Source organism: Salmo salar, chromosome 09 (assembly GCF_965601325.2).
Source record: "Salmo salar chromosome 09, fSalSal1, whole genome shotgun sequence".
In the NCBI taxonomy this organism is placed as follows: domain Eukaryota; kingdom Metazoa; phylum Chordata; class Actinopteri; order Salmoniformes; family Salmonidae; genus Salmo; species Salmo salar.
Window position 1 is genome coordinate 60,140,395 of NC_138299.1, and position 11,033 is coordinate 60,151,427.

At 43.8% G+C, this 11,033-nt stretch overlaps 1 pseudogene across 1 annotated transcript in view; it reads left to right on the forward strand.

The window, feature by feature from the left end:
- Positions 1-414: 414 nt before the first annotated feature.
- LOC106611494 (ATP-binding cassette sub-family C member 5-like) overlaps positions 415-11,033 on the forward strand; it is a 45,118-nt pseudogene continuing 34,499 nt past the window's right edge. Inside the window, exons 1-4 of the transcript XR_014378780.1 lie at positions 415-722; positions 3,650-3,853; positions 4,319-4,474; positions 6,951-7,098. The product of XR_014378780.1 is annotated as an ATP-binding cassette sub-family C member 5-like (transcript). The remainder of the gene's footprint in view (positions 723-3,649; positions 3,854-4,318; positions 4,475-6,950; positions 7,099-11,033) is intronic.

An 11,033-nucleotide genomic window follows, 5' to 3' on the forward strand; every position in this document is an offset into this window, starting at 1 on the left:
AAGGAATCAAAGTGCCTCTAATCAACAACAGAGCTTTTTGCACAATATACCTTATTATTTACAAAGCTTTGGCAATACTTGCACCATTCATGATCCAATGCAGGCATGCTTGAAGCCACCATGTTACTTTAGGTTATTATTCTGTCACTGTCCTTCCATGCAAATCACATGCTAACTGTGCACACAACTCAGCTTCCTGGCCTTGGCTGGACTGCTGTCTTGTTTACCTTTATAGCCAAATATACCGTAGCTCGGAGAAACCTAATCTGGCCGCACGTGCTGTCAGAGTTCACCATGTGCCTTTCTTGTCGCAACCATTCACGTTGCTACGGCGACGGAGCAAGCAAGGCTACGGTTGGTTAAGCAGTCATGACGTCAGGTGAATATAGGGAATTCCGTATGCACGAAGTGGAAGAACAGCGGAGTTGAGACCTCATCAGCGAGGTACGGGCGAATTTGTAACAAAACTTGCAAGAAGCGTTATTTGGGACCTGGCTTTAAATTATTTTACAGTTGACGGTATATAAGTGTTGCTTATGTACTTTATCAAGCGTTGCGCAAAAGATAAGTCCATATGTGCACTAAAATAACATTTGATGCAACCTTCGAAAGTTGTATGTATCAAATCCAATGAGCCACACCTCAACCATTATTCATAAACATCAGATTTGAGAGCTGCACCGCAGGGGAACAACTCAAACAGAGACTGCAGACTTTCACATGTAAGTTTCTTACAGCCTGTAATGTAGATGTTGAAAACGTTTTATAATGTTTAACTGGAGATGATTGTGATGGATGGTGATTGTGGTTTGTTAGGATTGAACTGGCTATTTGTTTGCATAGCCTATATAATATAACGGAGAAGCTGTGCTACAATATTAAGTATATAAACTATGGATAAGTCAACTGCTGAAGACAAGAACTACACCCGGCAACAGGAAGTGCGTCACGAGGCTAGGACCAGCCTGCACGCCAACGATAGGATGAGTAAGTTTATACATGCTCATCCTCCCTCTGACAGTTCCGGCTCGATGCTGGCCTATCTCTGTCAGAGTATTTAAGGATGAACAAAGGATGTGTCGTTCTCTTCTCTGTCTGCCCTGCGTGGGGTTACAGTGAGACCGTATATACGAACATCATATTTTCCATTTGTACTATCATTCTATTTACTTAAAGATGAATTAAATAATCATTGCAAAACTAAGTTGCATGGTTTGTTTATATCCTAATACCAGATTCGATTGACGCAACCCGACAGGTTGTTAAAAATTATATCCACTTTCAGAAAATTATATCAATACTGTAACGACCCTGGGTTTATATGCGCGGATATCAACTCTGCCGCATGCGCATGTTTTTGCGGCACAATCGATAGCGCGCTGGACTTCGGGCTAGAACATCGAGGGTTTGAGAACTGCTCCCTGCCTATTTCATTACAATACATTATACATTTTTCAGACAAAATAGCTTTTGACCTGCCATTTATTTGGACTTGACATTATCAGCAAACAAAGATGTCAGAATGTAGGGTAAACAAACATTTATGTCTGCTTATTCTCAGGTCACCCTCTTAACCTCCTTTGGTCATTTGAAAGTCATCTTAAATTAATATTAACCAGTTTTGGCCTAATTCCATATCTATTTTGTTGCACTTTTGTCTTTTGTTGAGTTCATACATTTACCCATCCCACAGTTAGCCCTGCAGCAGAAAGTCAGGACTGACCAACCTGGTCTCAGACTTTTCGTATTATTCTGTATGTAAATCCGAGACACCGTTTAGTACGATATGTTAAGTTTCGTATGGTTTCTATTAATTTGTGGATGTCCATCACCCATTACGTATGATGTTACAAGTTATATATTATATGTTACGAATTTCCTAGATGTATGATATGTTATGAATTTTAACAAGGTCGCTAACGTTAGCTAGCTGGCTAACGTTAGCTAGCTAACATTGAACCAGGTTGGTTAGCTCCCAGCAAGTTGATCAACTTTAAAAGCAGAATTACTTTCTCATTGTTCCTCAATGCACTGTATGATAATACATTTTGTAGCTCTGAGTCTCTACTTTTGTCCAATGTAAAAAACACAATTTCAAATTTTGATACATAATACCAAATCCAGGTGGTGTCACATATCATACTAATACATTTACTATGTTACGTCTAGTGTATGAGACCAGGCTGAATTGACATACTGTAAGGAAATCATTGATTTCAACAAGTTTGGGCAGTGCAGTCCAGGGGATGTTTCCTTGGCAGGGCCTTTATTTTGGAATTGTTTAGGCTTGGACTTTGCTATAGCACTTGGTTCTGCAAAGTTATCGGCCTGGTGGCCTGGTGACAAACTACACATGATAAAGGTAGAAGTGAATCTTTCTTGTGTATGTGAAGTGAAACATCTCACTTCATTGCAGTTCTCACAATACTGACTCTTGAACAGTGCTAAGTTTTCAGCACATGTATTGTTATCTTTCTGATTTACATGTCAAGCTTAACTTTACCTTGGTTCCCATATCACTGGAACTGACTCTTGCAATGTGCTACTTTGCTGTGTGTGTGTGTGTGTGTGTGTGTGTGTGTGTGTGTGTGTGTGTGTGTGTGTGTCCACCGGTGAGTCAGCAAAACAAAGAGGCTTCTCTAATGGGGCTCAGAGGGAGGTGGTAAGGTAATAGACAGAGATAAACAGACAGTTACATTTAGAGAGTGAACTGAAATTCATGAATTTGAGGACTTCAACTCTAAAGTGCTTGAAACCATTGCACTCAAACTTGTTGTTAGGCCATCAAGTGTCTCTGCACATATAAAAAAAAAAACGTGACTTCAACTGAACAGCAGCAAAACCGAGGCCCTACTTTTTGGCACCCCCCCACCAGGTCCAGCACTCATCAATAACACACCTCACCATTGCAGGACAGAACATCCCTCTCTCCCCCTCAGTTTCCAATCTAGGTGTAAAGCTTGATTCCCCCCTGACTTTTGACAGCCACATAAAACAACTGTGTAAAGCGTCATTCTATCACCTCAAGAACATTGGCAAACTCTGTCCCACCCTCACTCAGTCTGATGCAGAGAAGCTCGTCCATGCCTTTATCTCCTCAAGGCTGGAATACTGCAATGCACTCTTCATCGGGATCCCTGGAAGGAGTCTCCAGAAGCTCCAATACATCCTGAACAGCGCTGCCAGGATCCTGAATGCGAGTTAGGAAACACCATCATATCACCAGGAGCGGAGGACCAACGGAAAGGAGCGGAGGACCAATCTCCGCTCCTTTCAGCTCGACCGCCCCATCCTCTGGAATGCCCTCCCGGACCACCTGAAAGCAGCACAGACTATGGGCTCCTTTAAAATGGGCCTAATGACCTTTCTCGTCAGGAAGGCTTTCTGTTGATAGCTATGCTCCTTGGTGTCCTTGTCCCTTGTAGCGTCAGCTGTGTTCTTTGTGTCAGTTGCCCTGTCTACTTGTCAATTCTTAATAAAAAAAAAAATATATTATGAGATTATTCTGTAAAATGAAAAGCGCTTTACAAATGTAATAAATTATTATTATTACCATAATTCAACTCCAACCCTCATTCCCCACAGAAAGGTCCAGTTCGAACACTTTTACATGTCAACTAACCTTTGTGTTTGCCTTTCCCCTCTACAGAAGGGCAGCCATGTTCCCTGATGCCCTAGAGGCAGCTGGCCGGGTGGAAGGCTTGCCCCTGACCTCCCCCGCAACCCCAACCTTACCTGACCCTGATGAAGAGAAAGGCCAAAGGGAGGTGGTGGCGTGGACCAGTCCCAGGCGGAGATCTGGCCGCTACAGTCACAGCCTGCAGATAATGAAGCCCTTCAGGATAACACACAAGTAAGCACCCTCTTTTTAGGGCCTTTACTCAGTTCCTAATCTGAAATACTGCAATGTTGAGACTAAAGAGACAGTGTGCCCTGCTGAGTTGTGAGTGTATAGGTGCAACATTTGCTTTGCGACACAAATGGCACCTTATTCCCTTCATAGTACACTACTTTTGACCAGAGCCCTATTAGTCCTGGTCAAAATTAGTGCACTGTGAAGGGAATAGGATGCCATTTAAGGGAATCGCTAACAGAGGGCACTGCATTTGAATGCAACTTTTTTCCGCTGCTTCCCAAGATTTCTATGAAGTGCCTGCAAACTGCTGTTCAAACAACGGTTGTTCATGATTCATTTTTCCGAGTAGGTGAAGGTTCAGGGCCTCTTTCTTATTTTCTTGCTGTCTCTCTTTCTTGCGCTCTCTGTCTCTCTCTCTCTAACACCCAAATGATGCCTCGATTTTTACTGTCTTTCTCACAGGCACCAGCACCTAGTCGACAATGCTGGCCTCTTCTCCTTCATGACTCTGCACTGGCTCACCCCGCTCGCTCTGAGGGCCCACAAGACATCCAGCCTCTCCATAGACGATGTATGGGGCCTGTCCTGCCACGAGAGCTCTGAATACAACTGCCACAGGTGAGGCTACTGTCAAACATCAATCCCTAAGCACCCTACTGTCCATTGACTCTACATAGGTTCAACAGGGTTATTGTTTTCCTCTTCAACAAACATTCAAGGAACCCAATGTTTTCCCCTTCAACAAACATTCAATTAATCCCTTTTCCTGTCCCTTTGCAAGTTAAACCAACCAATGTTCAAATAACATTGGACAAACACAGACGGTAGGCCTAGAAAACAGAAGTGCGGTGGAGGTTTACCAGCCAGGTGCATTGTGGGTAATTGCTGAGTGGACCTTTGCAGTTGCCTAATGTGGTATTCCCTTGATTTCCAAGAGTCACCCTCCACGGGGGTTGATTGACTGAATGATGAACATCCTGTCTCCATAGAGATCTGGCGGTAGGGAAGATTGTATTAATAGCCTGGGATTAGGGTGTTTTTAGAGTTAGCAGGGACTAGCTCTGCTCAGTCCTGCCTACAGAGAGAGTGGTTATGTCATTAACCCTCGTCCTCGCCTCGGCCTCCATGTCTCTCTTTGACTGGAAACACAACTTTTATTTGTTAGCTGCCAAAATCACCTCAAGCAATCCTTCCTGCTCATGTCTTGTGTCCTCACCCTTATGGAGGTGAATCTGTTATTATTCATGAGTAGATTGATGGATGGAATGAATGAACAAAAGATGGACATATTAACTGGTGGAGCATTTGTGGCTAATTTTTCACATGACTTCTACATCTTGATCAAAAGCAGAAATTCCTTTCAGCTAGGCGTATAACATGCTATAGGGGAGGGACACATAAGAAGTGTGTCCCTAGCCTGGGGCCAAACGTGCCCCTGAAAACGGCCACATGCATTGTATGTGTGTGCTGCGTCTGAAAAGAAGAGGTAGAGTGGAGGGTTTAACTTCGTGTTTACATGGCTAGAACACTTATGCAACTCCCACAGATAGGGGGACGGGAGAGGAGCCAGAGAGCCCCCTGGGAGAGTTGACAGGTGCTATCAATGAAACACCAGCAGGCTATCCACTAGCTGCATTCAGTCACCACATTTGTTTTCTTAGGCACGTTTTTTGTTAGGCTAGCCGGTATAAAATGTGGCAATTAGGCCTACATCTTGCAGCACTACGTTTAAACATTTTTTGTTGGTATTATTAAGTTAGCGTTTTTGTAGTTTAATAGTTGCTTTATGTGCAATTACACTCCATAGTGCATTACTACTAGACAACTCTTTTCAAAATTACAGACAGTGAACTGGATTTCATTTGCTTGTAGACTCACTATCTTTTGGGGCCTTTTACAGGATTGAAAACTCCAAAAGGCTTCTCTCGAAATTAAACTGCTTGGTGTATAGACCATTGATATCACTTCAAACCAAAAACTCCGAAAGGAGATGTATTATTTATACTAAACTTTGAATGTTTCATTTCCTGCAAAACTCGCTCTGCAGAGACTGCTTAATTGTGTTAATTGTAACTTCTCACTCAGGTTGCAGGTAATGTGAATTAAAGTAGTAATTATCAGCCTGCGGGAGCACGTGCTCGGGTTAATGCACTTTATATCTCTGATACGTTTTTAATAAACCCATTAAGACATAAATTAGATGCGGCAGCTGCTCCTTCTCTCTCTTTTTCAAGCCATTTAGTCATTAAGGCCTTTTCCCTCTTCATGGGGATTTACACGGTGGTAAAAGAGTGCATTAGCACATATTTAGCATGTTGGCGTGTATTGCTCACACTGCAATTATCCTACGCGCCATCCATTCTCACCTCCCATTGGGCTCGTTGCCTGTTGCTGTAATTAAGCTGAACCACAACGTTTAATAATAATGGATTTATTTTATGTAGTGCTTTTCATTAGAAGTAAAATCTTTAAGTCGCTTTAAAATACAAAACAAATTAAGTGAAATGCAGTTCTTTGGCGATGGTTTTCCACATAATGAGTCTAATTTAGTGTGAAATACTGGTTTGAAATGTGCGTTTGTGGAAAGATTATAATTTGTCCTCCAAAAATGCTAATTTCAATCACCAACTTAATATTAGCTGATCTATCACCTCACCTACTTTATGTCTGCGTAGTGCATACTAATTTGGAAAGATATACTGTAGGTCTACCATTGACTTTCTTCATCATGCCTATCTTGGTTTACAGTATGCTTACATGGATTGTTTCAAGAAGCTAATGTAAATGTATTATGATTATGCAGAGTAGGCATAAGTTTTCCGTAACCATTGATACAGGGTCAGGTGTTTTTGTCATCCCTCGAATAGGAAAAGGCTAGGACTGGGTGAAGGCTAATCTGATTCTAGATCTGTGATCAAGAGCAGCTATTGCTGAGTCAGTGGTCTCAAATTTCCTAATCTTAATCTCTTAATATCTCTCTCTCTCACTCTCACGCTCACTCTCACTCTCACTCATACTCTCACTCATACTCTCACTCATACTCTCACTCATACTCTCACTCATACTCTCACTCATACTCTCACCCTACGGTCAGACTGGAGAGCCTGTGGCATGATGAGCTGAAACAGAAGGGGAAAGAAGAGGCATCCCTGTCCCGTGTCTTCTGGAGGTTCTGCCAGACCCGCATGCTGGTTGCCATCTTCGCCCTCCTCATCACCATGGTCACCGGCTTTGTGGGGCCTGTAAATACACTTAAAATCTGCTTTCTTTCTTTATTTTCTGCTGATTCAGCTAACATTGGCAGTCCTCATTCGGCCTGCATGCTGGCTCAGAAACTGGGGATGCGTTCCAAATAATTCCCTATTCCCAATGTAGTGCACTACTTTTGTCCAGGGCCCGTAGGAATTTGGTAAAAAGTAGTGCGCTCTGCAGGGAATAGGGTGCCATTTGGGAAGTACTCTGGGAAGCACTATCCCATTTCACACTAGTCTGAAAGTGTTTATGAAAACATAGCAGAAGATTACAAAGCTTTCGATGGTGAAACCCATATTAATCCTCCAGATTAGCCAGTGTGTACCATGGTCGCACTTTGGCCCAGAAATATGCAGTTATTTTCCAACTGCCCCACTTTGGGCTTAATTTCCCACCTCCTCCTACCTAAAATACCCCAAATTAGCATCGAACGGCAGTGAAACGCAAAAGTGCTGATAGTGCAGTACAATGCGGGCGCTTATTACAGCCATATTAAATTACATTTGTTACGAACCGGCTCTGAGTTCGCAACAAAAGGGAGACAACGTGGAGACAAGGAGTATCAAAATATATATTCATTAACTAAAGTAACTAAATAATTAACAACGGCGTGTGTAATCAGTAATCAGTAGTGTAAGTGAGTGTTTTGCATACCTGAATGTAATAATGCAGGGTGTTGAAAGGTGCCAAAGCAAATAACCAAAAAGCCACAAAACTACACAACAAAGTGTCTGCATGGAGAGAGTTTCCTTAATGACTGTGGAAGAGGTCTATTTATCCTGGGACCCAGCCGGGCCCAGGTGCTTCCCATTTAGCTGACGACCCTTCCAACTCCGCCCACCGGCATCCTAATAAGGAAACAAGAACAAAGAGAGAGAATACGGCAGACAGTGGGAGGGTCGTCACACACCCCCCCCATAAAACCGGGGACCAACAAGGGCCCCGGAACAACGTACCAGCCTCTGCGTCCCAAATTGACACAGGCCTCTGCGTCCCAAATTTATGAGGGGTTACATGTTCACCTTCCACTTGCCCCAGCCAACCTCCTTCTCCCCAGACCTCAGCAACCTTTGTGCACAGGAAGCAACATTTAAGAGGAAAGGCGAACACAAGACCAGGAGGGAACAGACAGGAAAGTTAGAACATGACAAAACCAAACAATGGTCAGTCACATAACACTCAGGAACAGGGCGCACAAGAGACCACATCAGCTACAAACGCAAACAACATCTCCCAACGGTTCATAGTCACTTCTCAACGGTTGTCATTTCCCAACGATTCATAGTCACTAAACTCATCGAATACGAGTACGAGTACAGACCAGAGGGTGTAATAAAGGCAAAAATTTCATGTGCCCTACTCGTCAGTGGCACCTGCCAATAGCACAATAACAGGTCAAATTTGCTCACAAACTTAGCTGCGCCGACTTGATCAACGCAGTCCTCCCTCCGAGGAAGAGGAAATTAATCTGGCTTAGTGACTCCGTTTACCTTACGGTGGTCCGTTCCATCCGGTTTACTGACCAAGATACAGGGAGAAGCCCAACTGGAGAAAGAAGGCTCTGCTATCTTACTCTCCAGCATGTACCTGACCTCAGCATCCAGACAACGCAGTTTCTCTACAGAAACTCTATAGAACCGCTGACGAATGTGGTCAGCATCTCCAATGTCAATATCATGCTCTATCAAGTTTGTACGTGTAGGTGTCACAGAATACAAACCTGGAATTTTCCGAATCAGACCAACCAGCTCTTTCCGCCCGTCAACAGGTAGCTGAGTAAAAGGGCTATCCAAAATATCCAGTGTCTCTGAATTTTTCAATCTACCCTGCAGTATACAATCATCGGGACCAGGAACATTTGTCCTCATGCACAGACCTAGCATTGAAAGAACCAAGGGAAGTAACGGTATCAGCCAAACGAACAGGTTTACCATCCTCTGTAGACTTTCACTTTCGCATCAGAACATCCTCTTGGAGAAAATAACCATGTGCGACATCTCCCAAGTGTTCCACAGGCACAATTTGGTCACGCAACTCTTCTAATGTGGGGTCAGTCCGTGGCGCATTGATTAGATCGGAGCGGAATACAGATAACGGGATAACAGGGAAAACAGTGATAGACTTCTTTGTGGTATTCTCATTTACCGGAGCAGGGACCAAGTCACCATGGCTCATAGACCGCGTCACTGCACCCGCAGAGAACACCGCTGGGAAACTCTGCGCACTCTCATCAGGAATCCCTACAATTGACGGTTTAGTGGAAACCACTAGAGATGGAAACACGACAGGCCACACACGCTCACCAGCCAAGTTATTCCCAAGGATAACGTCGATACCCTCAATAGGCAACGAAGGACGCACCCCCACAACAACCTCACCTTTCACCAGTCCACAATCCAATATCAGTTCATGCAATGGAACTGACAGATTGTTCAAACCTATTCCCCTAATTAGAACACTATTCCCAGAATCAGTCGCAGCAGAGAAAGGTAACACAGATTCCAACACAAACGATTCCGAGGCACCTGTGTCTCGTAGGATCTTCACTGGCACTAGGTTCTTACTTCCTAACATAGACACAAAACCCTCCGTAATGAAAGGTAAATAGCCTGGGTCAATATGGACTTTCACATGCCCATGGGCCTGAGACAATGTGTCAGGAGTAAACTGATGTGGAACAGACGCAGCTAACGCCGTAGGCCTACACTTAACGTTAACACACGTACTGAATTTACCCCTAGACCTGAGAACCGGACATTCGTTTTTCCAATGACCTGAGCCTTGACAGTAGTGACACTCTTGACCAAAGTCAGTTTTACCACGGGAGTCAGGCTCAACCCTAGTTGAATAAAACTCTGCCCGTGAACCAGAGTATCTCGGTGAGCGAGGCCCAAATCTCTCCGAACGCCCCCACTCACTCCAAGTACGGGGTTCTACAAAAACACTTTTGTGAGTCAAAACATATTCGTCCGCCAAAACCGCAGCTTCAGCGACAGTCTTTACTTTTCGTTCGTTAATATACGTCGCTATATGACCAGGGATTGTGTCCTTAAATTGCTCTAGCATAATCAGATCACACAGCCCTTGAAAAGTCATAACCGCAGAGGCGGAACACCAGCGATTAAACTGTGAAGATAATTTTCGCGCAAACTCAACATGAGTCTGCCTATCATCCCTTTCTAAAGTTCTAAATCGTTGGCGGTAAGCCTCAGGAACCAATTCGTAAATCTGTAACACCGCCATTTTAACCTTATCATAACTGACACTGTCGGCTACACTAAGAGCTGAATATGCTTCCTGCGCTTTACCAGTCAGCACACACTGCAACATCAAAGTTCGGTCAGAATCAGGCCAACTCCTAACGTCAGCAACACGCTCAAACAACGAGAAGAACGTCTCAGGGTCCTTTTCATTAAACTGAGGCAACAACCGTAAATTCCCAACAATGTCAAATGTGTCCGGGGCACGACCAAAAGAGGAACGACCCCTAGGTAAATCTGCGTCACCTTCCCAGAGCAAACTCTCCCCTGAGAGCTTTCCTTCCCTAACCAACTCTAGTCGCTCTTGTTGCAGCTTGATTTTAGCACGCTCCATATCCTGTTTAAATTCCAATTCCTTTTCATATTTTAACCGATCAGCACGCTCCATATCCTGTTTAAATTCCAATTCCTTTTCATATTTTAACCGATCAGCACGCTCCATATCCTGTTTAAATTCCAATTCCTTCTCATATTTTACACGATCATGCTCTAGCTTCTCACAATCGTGCTCTAGCTGTAACAGAAGCAGCTCTTTCTGCTGTTCAAAAAGAAGACTACTAGGACTAACCGATGGAGCGGTAATTGTAACATATCGGGGAGACGGCGAGTCCTCAGCAGAGGCTGCCCCAGTGGTATCTTCAAGAATACCACTCTCCATCAGATTG